The sequence below is a fragment of the Muntiacus reevesi genome, chromosome 9, assembly GCF_963930625.1.
Source record: "Muntiacus reevesi chromosome 9, mMunRee1.1, whole genome shotgun sequence".
NCBI lineage: Eukaryota > Metazoa > Chordata > Mammalia > Artiodactyla > Cervidae > Muntiacus > Muntiacus reevesi.
In genome coordinates this window covers 66604471-66621786 of record NC_089257.1, presented here as the reverse complement: position 1 = coordinate 66621786, position 17316 = coordinate 66604471, and the positions used below count along the sequence as shown (strand labels likewise).

The window sequence follows — 17316 nt, the reverse complement described above, 5'->3', positions numbered from 1 at the left end:
CTCACAGAGCATGTGTTGAGGCCTCACATAGTAAAAGATTTATTTTTTTTAAAAAAATGTTATTGAATTATAGTTGACTTACAATGTTGTATTAATTTGTGCCGTACAGCAAGATGATTCAGTTATATACTCTTTTTCGTTATGGTTTATCACAGGGTATTGAATATAGCTCCTTGTGCTATGTAGTAGGACTTTGTTGTTTTTCCATCCTAATTTTAATAGTTTGCATCTGCTAATTCCAACTCCCAGTCCTTTCCTCTATGCCCCCCATCCCCCACCCAATCAACCACAGGTCTGTTTTCTATGTCTGTGAGTCTATTTCTACTTTGTAGATATGTTCATTTATGTCATATTTTATATCTCTCATATAAATGATATCACATGGTATTTGTCTTTCTCTTCTGACTTACTTCGCTCAGTATGATAATTTCTAGGTCCATCCATATTGCTGCAAATGGCATTATTTTGTTCTTTTTTTATGACTGAGTAATATCCCATTGTGCTGTATGTATGTGTGTGTGTGTGTATGTGTGTGTGTCTGTGTGTGTGTCTGTGTGTGTGTCTGTGTGTGTATGTGTGTATGTATGTGTGTGTGTGTGTGTCTGTGTGTGTCTGTGTGTGTCTGTGTGTGTGTCTGTGTGTGTATGTGTGTATGTATGTGTGTGTGTGTGTGTCTGTGTGTGTCTGTGTGTGTATGTGTGTGTATGGGTGTGTGTGTATACATTTACACATGTGTCTTGGCTATTGTAAATAGTGCCGCTATGAACATTGAGGGGCATGTATCTTTTAAAATTATGACTTTATCTGGGTATGTGCCCAGGAGTGGGATTGCTGAATCATATGGCAACTCTATTTTTAGTTTTTTGAGCAAACTCCTTGATTGTTTTCCATAGTGGCCACACCAGCTTACATTCCCACCAATAGTATAAGAGGGCTCCCTTTACTCCACAGTCTCTCCAATATTTCTTATTTTAGACTCTAGTAAAAAGCTTCTTGGTCTCGGGTATCCATGTAGTCACACAATTGAATTTTGTATTTAAAACCAAGACACAGGTGATTTAGTGGGTAAAGAATTCACGTGCAGTGCAGGAGACGCAGGTTTGATCCCTGGGTCAGGAAGATCCCTTGGAGGAGGAAATAGCAACCTACTTCAGTATTTTTGCCTGGAGAATCCCATGGACAGAGGAGCCTGGTGGGCTATAGCCTATAGTGTCACAAAGAGTCAGACATGACTGAAGCAACTGAGCATTCATGCACAGTCAGTACTGACTTGGGAGGTGCCTCTGTTAAAGTGGCCTGTGAAGGTCACCCTGTCTTAGCCTTGGTTCCCCGCCCTCCAGAGAGCCGACGCCCCTTCGCTGGGGTGGATGAGCAGGACAGACAGGGACACCCGGCCCTCCCAGAACAGGGTGAAGCTCACGAGGTAGGTGCCGTTGTTGAAGTCTGTCACCTTTCCAGAAGCACCCGCCTTCAGGGCTGGGGAGGACACCCTGGCTCTGAGGAAATCCCTGCCATACTCCTTCCTGCGCCCCAAGTGGTCCCTCACCTCCAGCAGGACGTCCAGCCGGTCCCCCCTGCAGTATGTGTCTTGGGGGCTGAGGAGGGTGGCTCTGCTGTGTGTGGCGCTGCTGGTGGAGCTCACGTTGGTGAAGGGTCTGGGTGGGATCAGCTGGTCTAGTTTCTCCACGATCCTCTTTATCCTTGGCTCAGTCTCTGCTGGTGAAACTGCTGTATCGAGTGGTACTTCATGGTGTCAGACCATTCTGAATGTATTTCTGTGCTGCACAAAGGTAGGCAGCTCTTATTCACACCCAAATTGAAATGACAACGGCAGTACACAACTGAACTTGTCTCTGTTAACCTTAAGGATGGATTTATATCTTTATTAATATAGTGTCACCAAAGAGTCAAATCCAGGAACTTCCACAATCAAAGTGCAGAAAGCTTTTGGTAAAACATATGTGTCAATTATTCCATTTTTAACTTCTGTCACTTCTATCTATAGAATATTAATGCCCATTAAAAATTAACGATCCCAGGTACATATACACAATGGAATATTACTCAACCATAAAAAGGAACACACTTGAGTCAGTTCTAAAGAGGTGGGTGAACCTAGAGCCTATTATACAGAGTGAAGTATGTCAGAAAGAGAAAAACAAATATATTAACACATATATATGGAATCTAGAAAGACAGCACTGACGAACCTATTTGCAGAGCAGCAGTGGAGCTGCAGATATAGAGAACAGACTTATGGACATGGGGCAGGGCAAGGGGGAAGGAGTGGGTGGGACGAATGGAGAAAGTAACATGGAAACATATATGCTACCATATATAAAATAGATAGCTATTTGGGAATTTGCTATATGACTCAGGGAACTCAAACCAGGACTCTGTAACAACCTAGAAGGGTGGGATGGGGTGGGAGATAGGAAGTAGGGTCAAGAAGGAGGGGACATAGGTATGCCTATGGCTGATTCATGCTGCTGTATGGCAGAAACCAACACAGTATTGTAAAACTGTTATCCTTTAATTAAAAATAAATAAATTTAAAAAATAATGATCCTAAAATATGTATGACTAAGACATTTTGATTAAGAAGTGGTTACAACTGTATATTGAAAGAAGTAAATATTAAGGAATATTTCACTATGTCCAAGTCCTAATAAAATGAAAGGAAAAATCACAATAAACAATAAATTAAAAAAAAAATTTTTTTCTTACAATAAATATTTTTAGCACTGAAATATCAAGATTTTGTAAAAATTTACTAATTTTTAACTAGGTACCATGTAACCATGAAGAATTGCCTGCAGTGCAGGAGGCCTGTGTTCAATCCCTGGGTCAGGAAGATCCCCTGGTGAAGGAAATGGCAACCAACCCACTCCAGTATTCTTGCCTGGAAAATCCGATGGACCGAGGAACCTGGCAGGCTACAGTCCATGGGGTCGCAAGAGTTGGACACAACTTAGTGACTAACCCATCACCAAACATGGTACAAAATTGAAAAGATACAAAGTGGAAAGAGGTATGAAAGAAGCCTTCCTCTTTCATTCCTGTCTCCTGTCACACAGTTTTACACCCAGCATTAGTCACTCTTGTAAATATCTTTCCAGAGCCTATGTATATATACACATGTGTGCACATGCAAGCACACTACATATATTCTCTTTTTAAATAAATGATAATATTATATGCATTGTCCTGTGCCTTGCTTTAATGTCAGGATGTATTTTGAATCTTCATTTCAGAACACATTGAGCTATGTTTCTTAAGATGGACACAAAATATTTCATTCATTCATGAAGATGGCCACAGTATCTTTCATTGAATGGATGATGGACACAAAATATTTCATTGAATGGATGTATCATTCTTTAACCAGTTGCCTGTTGGTGGTCATATAGATTTCCCCAAATTCTGCTAATATAGTGTTGAAATTAATAATCTTGCACATATATTCTGGAAATGGAGTTACTGGGTTGAAATTTAAGGGCATTTTTATATGTACTAAAAAATGGAAACATTTATGCTTTTGTTCTAGTATTGTCTTTAACAAATATGTGCAGGAGATTTATGTAAGACATTTAATCTTCTTCAACAGTATCTCTTGATTTGTGACCCTACGAATTGTAGCCTCCCAGGCTCCTCTGTCCATGGAATTTTCTAGGCAAGAATACTGGAGTGAGTTGCCATTTCCTACTCCAGGGGATCTGCCTGACCCCAGGGATTGAACTCGAGTCTCTTGTATCTCCTGCATTGGCAAGCGGATTCTTTACCACTGTGCCACCTGGGAAGTCTATATATTATCTATAATGGGTAGCATATTATACTATAGTTTAGTTCAGTTCAGTCACTCAGTTGTGTCTGACTCTTTGAGACCCCGTGGACTGTAGCACTCCAGGCTTCCCTGTCCATCACCACCTCCTGGAGCCTACTCAAACTCATGTCCATTGCGTTGGTGATGCTGTCCAACCATCTCATCCTCTGTCGTTCCCTTCTCCTCCCTCCTTCAATCCTTCCCAGAGTCAGGGAAGGATTTTTTTTAATCCTTTTCCAGTGAATCAGTTTTTTTAATCAGGTGGTCAAAGTACTGGAGTTTCAGCTTCAGCATCTGTCCCTCCAGTGAATATTCAGGACTGATTTACTTGAGGATTGACAGGTTGGATCTTCTGGCAGTCCAAGTTACTCTCGAGGGCCATCTCAAACACCACAGTTCAGAAGCATCAATTCTTTGGCACTCAGCTTTCTTTATAGTCTAACTCTCACATCCATACATAACTACTGGAAAAATCATAGCTTTGATTAGATGGACCTTTGTCAGTAAAGTAATGTCTCTGTTTTTTAATATGCTGTCTAGATTGGTCATAGCTTTTCTTCCAAGGAGCAAGCATTTTCTAATTTCATGGTTGCAGTCACCATCTGCAGTGATTTTGGAGCCCCACAAAATAAAGTCTGTCACTGTTTCCATTGTTTTCCCATCTATTTGCCATGATGTGATTGGACCAGATGCCATGATATTAGTTTTCTGAATGTTGAGTTTTAAGCCAACTTTTTCACTCTCCTCTTTCACTTTCATCAAGAGGCTGTTTAGTTTTTCTTCTCTTTCTGCCATAAGGGTGCATCTGCTTATCTGAGGTTATTGATATTTCTCCCAGCAATCTTGATTCCAGCTTGTGCCATCCAGCCCAGCATTTCACATGGTGTACTTCACATAGAAGTCAAATGAGCAGGGTGATAATATACAACCTTGATGTACTCCTTTCCCAATTTGGAACTGTTGTTTCATGTCTGGTTCTAACTGTTGCTTCTTGACCTGCATGCAGATTTCTTAGGAGGCAGGTCAGATGGTCTGGTATTCCCATCTCTTGAAGAATTTTCCACAGTTTGTTGTGATCCACACAGTCAAAGGTTTAGACATAGTCAATAAAGCAGAAGTAGATGTTTTTCTGGAACTGTCTTGCTTTTTTGATGACCCAATGGATGTTGGCAATATGATCTCTGGTTCCTCTGCCTTTTCTAAATTCATCTTGAACATCTGATGTTCATGGTTCACATGCTGTTGAAGCCTGGCTTGGAGAATTTTGAGCATTACTTTGCTAGCATGTGAGATGAGTGCAATTGTGCAGTAGTTTGAACATTTTTGGCATTGCCTTTCTTTGGGATTGTAATGAAAACTGACCTTTTCCAGTCCCATGGCCATTGCTGAGTTTTAAAAATTTGCTGGCATATTGAGTGCAGCACTTTAACTGAATCACCTTTTAGGATTTGAAATGGCTCAACTGGAATTCCATCACCTTCACAGCGTTGTTTGTGGTGATGCTTCCTAAGGCCCACTTGAGTTCATATTCCAGAATGTCTGGCTTTAGGTGAGTGATCACACCATCATGGTTATCTGCGTCATGATGATCTTTTTTGAATAGTTTCTGTGTATTCTTGCCACCTCTTCTTAATATATTCTGCTTTTGTTAGGTCCATGCCATTTCTGTCCTTTATTGTGCCCATTTTTGCATGAAATATTCTCTTGGTATCTCTAATTTTCTTGAAGAGATCTCTAGTCTTTCCCATTCCATTGTTTTCCTCTATTTCTTTGCACTGATCACTGAGGAAGGCTTTCTTATCCCTCCTTGCCATTCTTTGGAACTCTGCATTCAAATAGGTATATCCTTCCTTTTCTCCTTTGCCTTTTGCCTCTCTTCTTTTCACAGCTATTTGTAAGACCTCCTCAGACAACCATTTTGCTTTTTTGCATTACTTTTTCTTGGGGATGGTCTTGATTCCTGCCTCCTGTACAATGTCATGAACCTCTGTCCATAGTTCTTCAGGCACTCTGTCTATCAGATCTAATCCCTTGAATCTCTTTGTCACTTCCACTGTATAATTGTAAGGGATTTGATTTAGGTCATACCTGAGTAGTCTAGTGGTTTTCCCTGCTTTCTTCAATATAAGGCTGAATTTGGCAATAAGGAATTATGATCTGAGCCACAGTCAGCTCCCGGTCTTATTTTTGCTGACTGTATAGGTCTTCTCCATCTTTGACTGCAAAGAATATAATCAATCTGATTTTGGTATTGACCATCTGGTGATGTCCATGTGTAGAGTCTTCTCTTGTGTTGTTGGAAGAGGGTGTTTGCTATGACCAGTGGGTTCTCTTGGCAAAACTCTGTTAGCCTTTGCCCTGCTTCATTTTGTACTCCAAGGCCAAATTTGCCTGTTACTCTAGGTATCTCTTGACTTTCTACTTTTGCATCCCAGTCCCCTATAATGAATAGGACATCTTATCCTTATCCATCAGAGGGCAGACAGAATGAAAACCACAATCACAGAAAACTGACCAAACTGATCACATGAACCACAGCCTTAGCTCAATGAAGCTATGAGTCATGCTGTGTAGGGCCACCCAAGATGGATGGTGGCAAAACGTGGCCACTGGAGAAGGGACTGGCAAACCACTTCAGTATTCTTGCCTTGAGAACCCATGAACTGTATGACAAGGTAAAAAGGTGTGACATTGAAAGATGAACTCCCCAGGTTGCTATGTGCCCAATATGCTACTGGAGAAGAGTGGAGAAATAACTCCGGAAAGAATGAAGAGATGGAGCCAAAGCAAAACAACACCGTGTTGAGGATGTGATGGGTGATGGAAGTAAAGTCTGATACTGTGAAGAGCAATATTGAATAGGAACCTGGAATATTAGGTCCATGAATCAAGGCAAATTGTAAGTGGTCAAACAGGAGATGGTTAAGAGTGAGCATCGACATTTTCAGAATCAGTGAATTAAAATGGATTGGAATGGGTGAATTTAACTCAGAAGACCATTATATCTACTATTGTGGGCAAGAATCCTTTAGAAGAAATGGAGTAGCTCTCATAGTCAACAAAAGAGTTCTAAATTCAGTACTTGGGTGCAATCTTAATGACAGAATGATCTCTGTTCATTTCCAAGGAAAACCATTCAATATCACAGTAATCCAAGTCTATACTGTAGTATAATGTAGTATATACTATGTATTGTCATATGTAATATGTAGTATAATATATATAATAGTATATGTAATAAATATATACAGATGTATTATGTATAACTTGTTTATTAAAACATATTTTAATGTATGTGTATGTGTGTGTGTGTATGTACTTATTAGCTTTAAAAAGTATCTTTAACTCTTTTTAATGACTGAGTAATATTCCATGGTGTATATGTACCACAGCTTCCTTATCCATTCGTCTGCTGATGGGCATCTAGGTTGCTTCACCAGCCCAGGTTGGATGCATGAGACAAATGCTTGGGGCTGGTGCACTGGGAAGACCCAGAGGGATCGGGTAGAGAGGGAGGTGGGAGGGGGGATCGGAATGGGGAATACATGTAAATCCATGGCTGATTCATGTAATGTATGACAAAAGCCACTATAATATTGTAAAGTAATTAGCCTCCAACTAATAGAAATAAATGAAAAAAATTAAACAACAACAACAACAAAAATAAATAAATAAATAAAAAGTATCTTTAAATAACAGGCTAAAAAATGATACAGACATCTCTCCTCCTCCATCTTTTGCTATTTGTAACATTTCAGTGTTATTGCAATTTATTTATAATATTTGTATGTCAGAACACACACAACATTTATGGTTTCCCAACCATTATTTCTATAGTTTTTTTTTCTTTCTTTTTTTGGCAGGTGCTATAGTTTAGTGGAATCAGTAATTGTCCTTTTTGTAAGTGATTTTATCGTGTGTCTCTTTTTTAAGTTGGTCTTCTACATTTTAAAAAGAAGGGTTTATAGAGAATAAATCCCCTGTGTTTGTTGTAATAGTTGGATTGAAAAAAAGTTTGAATCTATAAATAACTTGAGATTCATTTGATATGTAGTATAAGGTGAGAATACAAATTAACTTGTAACCTCCAGGATGATATCTAGTGAATCATTTTGCTTATTACTTCTGTAACCTTCAGAAAGATGAAACTGTCCAAGGGACAAATGAAAAATTAAAATATGCTTTCCTTCTAGGAAACTGAGACTTCAAACAGCAAAGCATGTGTTCAATGATTTTGAGGATTTAGGGAAGAAAACAGTTCAAGTAATTAGCTATAGAACCTGTGTTGGGAAGAAAAGGAAATTGGGGCCATATAGGGTCTTATGAGTTGAAAGAAAATGAAAAAATCAAGGAAGCAGTGCCTGGGACATAAAAGGCATTCAAAACATTTCTGTTTGCTGCATTTGTGTGATTTCAAGGTTTTGGGGAGGTAGAATGAGAGTGAGAACAAATGTTGTTGTTTAGTTGCTAAGTCATGGCTGACTCTTTGTGACCCATGGACTATAGCCTGCCAGGCTCCTCTCTCCTTGGGATTTCCTAGGCTAGAATATTGGAGTGGATTAGTAGGTCCTTCTGTGAGTGATCTTCCCGACCCAGGAATCAAACCAGTGTCTCCGGTGTTGCAGGCAGACTCTTTACCGTCTGAGCCACCAAGGAAGCCCTGAGTACAAGCATGTTGCATACTTCGGAGATACTGTGGGTTTGATTCCAGATCACTACAATAAGCAAATATCAAGTTAAAGTGAGTCACATGAAATTTTTTGTTTTCCCAGTGCATATAAACTTATCTTTACACTTTAGTGTAGTCTATTAAGTGTGCAATAGCATTATGTCTAAAAACACCAATGTCTATACCTTAATTAAAAAATACTTTATTGTTAGAAAATGCTAACCATCATCTGAGCCTTCAGAGAGTTATCTTTTTGCTGGTGGAGGGTTTTGCCTTGATATTGATATCTGTGGGCTAACGAGGGTGGGCTTATTATTATTATTATTATTTTTTGGCTGTACTGGGTCTTCATTGCAGCATGGACTTTTCTCTAGTTGCAGAGAGCGGGAGCTACCCTCTAGTTTTGGTGTGAGGGCTTCTGATTGCGGTGGCTTCTTGTTGCAGAGCACAGGCTCTAGGGCACTTGGGCTTCAGTAGTTATGACACACGGGCTCAGTAGTTGTAGCTTCTGGGCTCTAGAGCACAGGCTCAATAGCTGCGGCACACGGGCTTGGTTGCTCTGAGGTATGTGGGACCCTCCTGGATCAGGGATTGAAACTGTGTCTCCTGCATTGGCAGGAGGATCACCACTGAGCCACCAGAGAATCCCCAAGGTGGACTTATTAATTGTCCTAATTTCAATATTGTGTCTCAGAACAGAGCGGTCTAAGGCGAGGAAGAGAGGGAAACAGCTGGTTGGTGTAGCAGTCAGAACACACAGAGCATCTATCAGTTAAGTTCACTGTCTTATATGAGGGCAGCTTGTGGTGCCCCCAAACAATTATAAGAGTAATGTAAAGATCACTGGTCACAGATTACCATAACCACTAAAATAATATGTAAACGTTTGAAATATTGCAAGAATTGCCAGGATATGACACAGAGATACAAAGTGAGCAAATGCTTTTGGAGAAATGGCAATAGATTTGAGCAATAGATTTGCTCAACTCAGGGTTGCCACAAACCTTCAGTTTGTTAGAAGATGCAATATTTGCAATGTCTAAATAAGTACGATTAAGCAAAGTTCAATAAAATAAGATATGCCTGTGTAAGAAAAGTGGACGATTTGTGGAATGTGGAAGAAATGTGGAAGAAGTGTGGCTGTGGTTAAAAAGTGTGAGATGTCAGGTGGTAACAAGGTTCAAGGTGTGACTTTTAAAGTGGGTTGTCAAAATATATTAGACTTGAAATTTCCTGGAACTTAGAAAAAATTGCCAGAAGACTTGAAATTTGAATTGGTTTGAATGTGAGATCTAAGTGGCTTCCGGGCAATGAAGATTTGGGGGAGAAGATGAAGACTTAACCAGCTACATAAATATTTTGTGATTACAGGGAAACAATCAACTTTATGAGGTAGGTCTTATCTTACATTTATTCCATAGATTAGGAAATGAAGTGTATTAAGTAATATCAATATTACTAATTTACTTAATCAATATTAAATAATTTTCCTATCGCCATAGAATGAGTAGCTGCCTGAGTCAAGATTCCAGTCCAGCCAGTCTGACTCTCAAGCTTGTCATCTGACCGTTCCATAGCCCCACCTCCAGGTGTCTGGGTGGGGAGCGTTTGTGTGTGTACATACACACATATGTGTGTGTGGTGGGGCTGGGTTGTTAGTTTATGTGACTACAACCCTTGGGGATGGTACAGAGGCTGAGCAGGACTCAGAACCTGTCCTATGGGCCAGCTTGGGGAGCTCTGGAGTCTATTTTCCATCTATAAGAGAATGGAATGGAAAGCATTGTGGAATGGAAGGGGAATTTTCCATTCTTATTCCATGGTTACCCTCATTCTCCAAGAGTGAGGTAGTTCCCAAGGAGAAGAGACTTAATTAAAAGAAAAAAAAGAGCAAACCTTTAAAGCACTTCAGAAACTATAATATTTCTTTAAAATACACTGAGCAATTTATGCATTTGTTCAACACACACTTTAGTATCTATCTTGTACTAGGCAGAGTATGTGTGTGTGTCTGACTCTTTGAGACCACATGGACTGTAGCCCATCTGGCTCCATTGCCCATGGGATTTTCCAGGTGAGAATACTGGAGCGGGTTTTCATTTCCTTCTCCAGGGGACCCTCCCGACCGAGGGATTGAACCTGGGTCTTCCCGTGCCTCCTGAATTGCAAGCAGAGTCTTTACTACTGAGCCGCCTGGGACCCCTCTAGGCAGAGTAAGGGGCATTCAAAGCAAGATCTCTACTGAAGAGTAATATAAACTGTAGTTGGGGACACAAGACAAAGTGAGTTTAACTCTATCCATTGCATTTGCTTGTGTTTCTTGGGTTATAAAGTTATGGCTAAACTGAGGATATATTAAATCTTTCCCAAATAAAAAAACTTTCCCACCCTCAATACATCACTAGGTAATTTAATGCTATGTTCTTAGTCTGACCTGGGATAGATTGAATTCTGAGAGAGGTTTTATTGACTAAGTGGAAAACTGAAATTTAAAAAAAAATGTGGAACACTTGCAGTTATAAAAACAATCCATGCATTTAGCCCTAGTATAGGTGCTAGCAGAATTTTATGAATCATCTTATTTGAAAACAAGAGAGCTGACTCTGGAGGGTCTGCTTGCTAAAGCGAAGTGAAATGAAGTGAAGTTGCTCAATCGTGTCCGACTCTTCTCAACCCCATGGACTGTAGCCTACCAGGCTTCTCCATCCGTGTGATTTTCCAGGCAAGAGTACTGGAATGGGTTACCATTTCGTCACATGGAAAACGGGCCCTTTTGTATATGCTGTGCCTTCCAGAAGGCTTTACCTCTAGATTGCTCCCTTTGTACTTCCTCTGTTGTGTCCTTGAATCCTACTCATTTTTCTCTGTCTTGTTTCAGATATCACTTCTTTCAGAAGTTTTCTCTGGACTCGATGCCGGGGGGTTTCCCCCAGCATCCTTTCGTGGCAGGTATCACAGAGTATTGCAGTAGTTTCATACTGATTGGTATTCTCTCTTGTTTAATGTTGTGTTCCCATCCTGAGGTCACCATATAATGGTTGTTGAGTGAACAAGTGTTGTTTAATGAATGATTCTCAGAACAGACCCTTCTTCTTTATAATTGCTTTAATATCTTCTCCATGGGAATCTTTGAGGTTCTCAGTATGTGTCATTAGTATAAACAAAAAGGAAGGAAAGAAAAAATAAGGTGGTTAGTGACTGCATGCAATTTTTTGGAGACCCAGGCTTCCTCCTTCTTCTATTGTTTCTTCTTTATACATTCTACACTATAATGTCAGCTCCATGTCCACCCTCCCTCACCCAGAAAACAGGTGTAAAGAAGTGTCAACAATTACTCTCATTGTAAACACAGAATGTTGACCCTCATCCCCTTCTTCAGGCTTCCCAGGTCATGCTAATGGTAAAGAATCTGTCTGCCAATGCAAGAGATGCAACAGAGGCAGTTTCAGTCCCTGGGTTGGGAAGATTCCCTGGAGTAGGAAACGGCAACCCACTCCAGTATTCTTGCCTGGAAAATCCCCTGGACAGAGGAGCCAAGCTGCAGTCCATGGGGTTGCAAAGAGCTGGACATGACTGAGCACACACACATACACACACACACTCTTCTTCATAGATGATCATGGCGCTTTGTTTTATCTTGTTTCTTCCTCTTCTAGGCTTATAGAAGATTTCTTATTGATTGTCTTTTTAATTTTTTGTATTCTTGCTATAATTTTATTTTATATTTTTTAATGTGGGATTAATCTGTAGCTTTAGTTTTAATTGAGGTATAGTTGATTTACAATATTATGTTAGTTTCCAGTGTACAGTGTATTGATTCAGTTTTTTTGCATATTATATTCCACTATAGGTTACTACAAGATAAAACAGTGGGTATAATTCCCTATTGCTTATCAGCTTTATATATAGTAGTTTGTATCTTTTAGTCCTATACTCTTAATTTGTCCCTCCCCACCTTCCTTCTCCCTTTTAGTAACTGCAAGTTTGTTTTCTATATCTGTGAGTCTGTTTCTGTTTTACATATATATTCATTTGTATTATTTTTTAGATTCCACACAAGTGATATCATACAATATTTGTCTTTCTCTGTCTGACTTATTTCACTAAGCATAATGTTCCTAGGCCATCCATGTTGCCGCAAGTGTTGATTAGTTTTTAAAATGTGCTATGTCCCTTTTCTGTGTACATGACTAGTTAGGTCCTGTTCTATGTCACGTGTGTGTATTTAGGGATGTAGCACCCTTCATTTGGCAAATACGGTTTGAATGCTACTATGCGCCTGGTCCTGCTTGATAAACTAGGGATGATTTCCAAGGAGGCACTGGAGACGTGGCTGGCATCTCTGTGGAGGGTGGGGAACACATAACCCAGAGGTTGGGGAGAGGGAAATGGGGAGAAGGCATCTTGGGCAGAAGAGAAGTTGGTCCCAGGGCAGCATGCAGCACTCAGGGCCCTCTGGATGCCTCGCCCTGGCCGGGGCCCCAGCTGCAGTGCTGGTGGTTCTCCTGCAGCTTTCTCCCTGTTCATCCTCTTCTCTGTCGTAGCCACACAAGTGCCAGGAGAAGGGCCAGGCTGTGGAAGAAGTATTACAAGGATTTTTCATGCGTGGTGATGTGTATGTTCCATTCTGTCAAATCTACCTTGTCATTGTCTTGTCTAACCATCTATTGCTTGTATGAGGGAAACGGTTAGGGAGTGACCCTTAAGAATACTGGGAGTGAGGTGTTCTAGGTGTGCCTGTTCATGGGATGTGTAGGTATCTGAAAGCCTTAGGCCTCCTGTGAAGCCAGACGGGCTCTGTTAGTACGCGGTGATGGAGCCCACGTGTTCCTGCACTCCAGTTGTAAACCTTTGGGTTAAATGTTGCTCTTAGCTATTTGGTGTGCATCTTCTCATTGACATCCCTTCTCTTAGGAAGCACTGCAGTCAACATGATTGAGGCTTTGCTACCAGGACAGTGGCGAGAATGACTGTGCTGCCCAATATCAGCGGGCTTGCCACGATCTGCCCAGAGTACAGGGCCCGTGGGAGTAGCTCAGCACGTTCAACCCTGCAACAGTGGGGCCCTGGCTCTACATTTTATACTGGAAAGTGTAAAAACCTGAACATACCTAGGTAGCCAAAGAACCAATAATCACATTTTTAATTCGAAAATACACCTGTGAGATCTTCAAAAACACAGACAAAAAAACACATTCACAAAAACAAGTCACCTTCATATGCAGTGAAAAGCATTCCTTTTTTAAAATCAAGGTTTACTTTCTTCAGTCTTCCTTGAAAGTTGCAGCTAGCAGACTCTTCTTTAAATACAGGCATTTTCTTCGATGAAATATTCCATTTGGTTCTTTGGGAGTTGTTGGATGAGAGTATGTAGGGGAAAATGTATTACAAGAATGCTTCATGAGTGAACTTTCCATTCCATCAAATCATGCTGTTGTCAATGTCTTGTCTAGTCACCTATTGCTACTGTGAGGGAAACTACTGGTTGTTATATATTGAGTTTCTGTTAGGTCATCTTCTAAATTTTTATGTTTAGTTCTTTTTTTAAATAAGGAGAATATTTATTAAATGAGAATTTTTTAAAAAGAGAATGTTTCTTAAAGTGAAAGACAAAATAACCAGAACAATTACTTCTTTCTGACACAAACTGCCTCTACACTGTTGAACAGAGGTAGGGATAGGCATTCAGGTTTTCTTCCTGATATTAGTAAGAAATGTTTATTATATTTCATTCATTAAGTGATATTTGTTATAGTCTTCTGATAGATAAGCTTAAGTTATGAGAGCTTTCTTCCCTTCCAATTTTGTTTCTTTTCTCCTCCAAAGAAGTTGTCTTCATGTCTATCAAGATTTTTGTTTTAAACGAGGTGTTGGCAAACTGTGGCCTAGAGGTCAAATGTAGCTCACCACCCCACCCCCCCAATTTTTAGGGCCCATCAGCTAAACGTGGACTTTGCACTTTTTAATCATTGGCCAAAAAAGTCAAAAGAAGAGTGAAACTATATGAAATTCAAAATTCCATGTCCATAAATGAAGTTTTATTGGAACATGGCCGTATCTTTCATTCATGTGTTGTCTTGACCATTTTCAGGCTACCATGGGAGAACTGAGCAACTGTTACAGAGGAAAATGGCCAGCAGAGCCTAAAGCATTTGTCATCTAGCCCATTTCACTTTCAAAAAGTTTTGATGACTCCTGTTTTAGACCACCGTTATGATCACGTTTATTCTCTTTTGCCCTACCAAAATATCAAATAGGATGCTTTCAGCCACAAGTAATAGCAATCGTGACTCAAAGGGCTTATTAAAAAAAAAACAACAACTTATTTTTAATTTATTTGGCTGCCCCAGATCTTAGTTGCAGCATTGTGGGATCTTCCATTTTCGTTACAGCATGCGAACTCTTTTGTTGTAGCGTGTGGGATCTAGTTCCCCGAATAGGGATCAAACCCACCCCCCTCCATTGGAAACAGGTAGTTTTAGCCACTGGACCACCACGGAAGTCCCAAACCAAACTTAACTAAAGAGTCAAAGCGTTCACATGTAGACAAGCTCCAGACACAGTATAATCATTCTTCACATCTGATTCTCTCATATCTTATATTGGTTGTCTTTGTTCTTAAGTGTCCTGCCTGCCCAGATGAAATCTTTTAAATTTGATTTTCTTAGTCCCTAAAATAAGTAAAACTTTGCTGACAATACAACTAGGATGATTTGTAGAGACTGGTCTGTAGGGATTTTGTAAACTGCTTTAGCAAATATAATTTGAACACATGTTAATCTGCTTTTCAATCACATGGTCATGTGTGTGGTTACTCTGGGTGCCATATGCAAAGATCATGGTTCAGGTATCAATGATACCTACACTGAGACTTAAAAATATCCTTCATGGTAAGATGTTGAATGTAACTGTGGAAGTCTCCAAACCTCTCTGTGTCAACGTGTATCTCCCTGATGTTCTCTATCTTAAAGAGTCATTTTAGTCACTGGGCCTCTTAGGAGTTGTCATTCTGTAGCCTTTCTGATCCTGATGACCTAAGAATGAAAATGTCAAAGGGGAAGGGTCTGAAATGCTAGCCAAGTATGATGGTGATGGCTGACTTTGGTCAGTTGCCTGGGGGATATAATCTACATCTATGACAGAGTAGGAAAGTCATAAAAGAAGACCTGAATTTTCCCCACTGATGCCTAGTCTTCCTGCATCCAGAAGGAATTGTTTCTTAAAAACTTAGTTCCATGAAGATAAAAAATTTTAGTGCTGATAAAAAATAAATAAACCTTGAGACTTCCCTGGTGGTCCAGTGGCTAAGACTACATGTTCCCAATGCAGGGTGCCCGGGTTTGATCTCTGGTCAGAGAACTAGATCCCACATGCTGAAAATAAGACCTGGTGCAGTTAAATAAATAAAAATTTAAAAATAAATAAACCTTTTAACTAGAAGGAAATGATGAATATTTCTAAAAAGAATCAGTTCAGTTCAGTCACTCAGTCATGTCTGACTCTTTGTGACTCCCATGAACTGCAGCACGCCAGATTTCCCTGTCCATCACCAACTCCCAGAGCTTGCTCAAACTCATGTCAATCGAGTCAGTGATGCCATCCAACCATCTCTGTCATCCCCTTCTCCTACCTTCAATCTTGCCCAGCATCAGGGTCTTTTCCAATGAGTCAGTTCTTTGCATCAGGTGGCCAAAGTATTGGAGCTTCAGCTTCAGCATCAATGAATATTGAGGACTGATTACCTTTAGGATTGACTGGTTTGATCTCCTTGCAGTCCAAGGAAATCTCAAGAATCTTCGCCAACACCACAGCTCAAAAGTATCAATTCTTCAGTGCTCAACTTTTGTTATGGTCCAAGTCTCACATCCATACATGACTACTGGAAAAACCATAGCTTGGAGTAGATGTACCTTTGTCGGCAAAGTAGTATCTCTACTTCTTAATATGCTGTCTAGGTTGGTCATAGTTTTTCTTCCAAGGAGCAAGTGTCTTTTACTTTCATGGCTGCAGTCACCATCTGCAGTGATTTTGGAGCCCCCAAACTAAAATCTGTCACTGTTTCCATTGTTTACCCATCTAGTTGCCATGAAGTGATGGGACTGGATGCCATGATCTTAGTTTTCTGAATGTTGAGTTTTAAGTCAGCTTTTTCACTCTTCTCTTTCACCTTCATCAAGAGGCTCTTTAGTTCCTCTTCATTTTCTGCCCAGCGTGCTGTTATTTGCATATCAGAGGTTATTGATATTTCTCCCGGCAATCTTGATTCCAGCTTGAGCTTCATCCAGTCTGGCATTTAGCATGATGCACTCTGCATAGAAGCTAAATAAGCAGGGTGACAATATACAGCCTTGATGTACTCCTTTACCAATTTTGAACCAGTCCATTTTTCCATGTCTGGTTCAAACTGTTGCTTCTTGTTCTGCATAGAGATTTCTCAGGAGGCAGGTTAGATGGGCTGGTATTCCCATCTCTTTAAGAATTTTCCAGTTTGTTTTGATCCACACAGTTGAAGCATTTACCATAGTCAATGAAGCAGAAATAGATGTTATTGTTTGAATTATCTTGTTTTTCAATGGTCCAGCGGATGTTGGCAATATGATCTCTGGTTCCTCTGCCTTTTCTAAATTCAGCTTGAACATCTGGAAGTTCACGGTTCATGTACTGTTGAAATCTGACTTGGAAAATTTTGAGCATTACTTTGCTAGTATGTGAGATGAGTGCAATCATGTGGTAGTTTGAACATTCTTTGGCATTGCCTTTCTTTGGGATTGGAATGAAAACTGATCTTTTCCAGTCCTGTGACCACTGCTGAGTTTTGCAGATT

The 17316-nt window shown here is 40.1% G+C and overlaps 1 pseudogene; it reads right to left on the bottom strand.

Moving 5' to 3' along the window:
* Positions 1-1315: 1315 nt before the first annotated feature.
* The window catches only part of LOC136175957 (NXPE family member 1-like), a 29015-nt pseudogene continuing 13014 nt past the window's right edge, over positions 1316-17316 (bottom strand).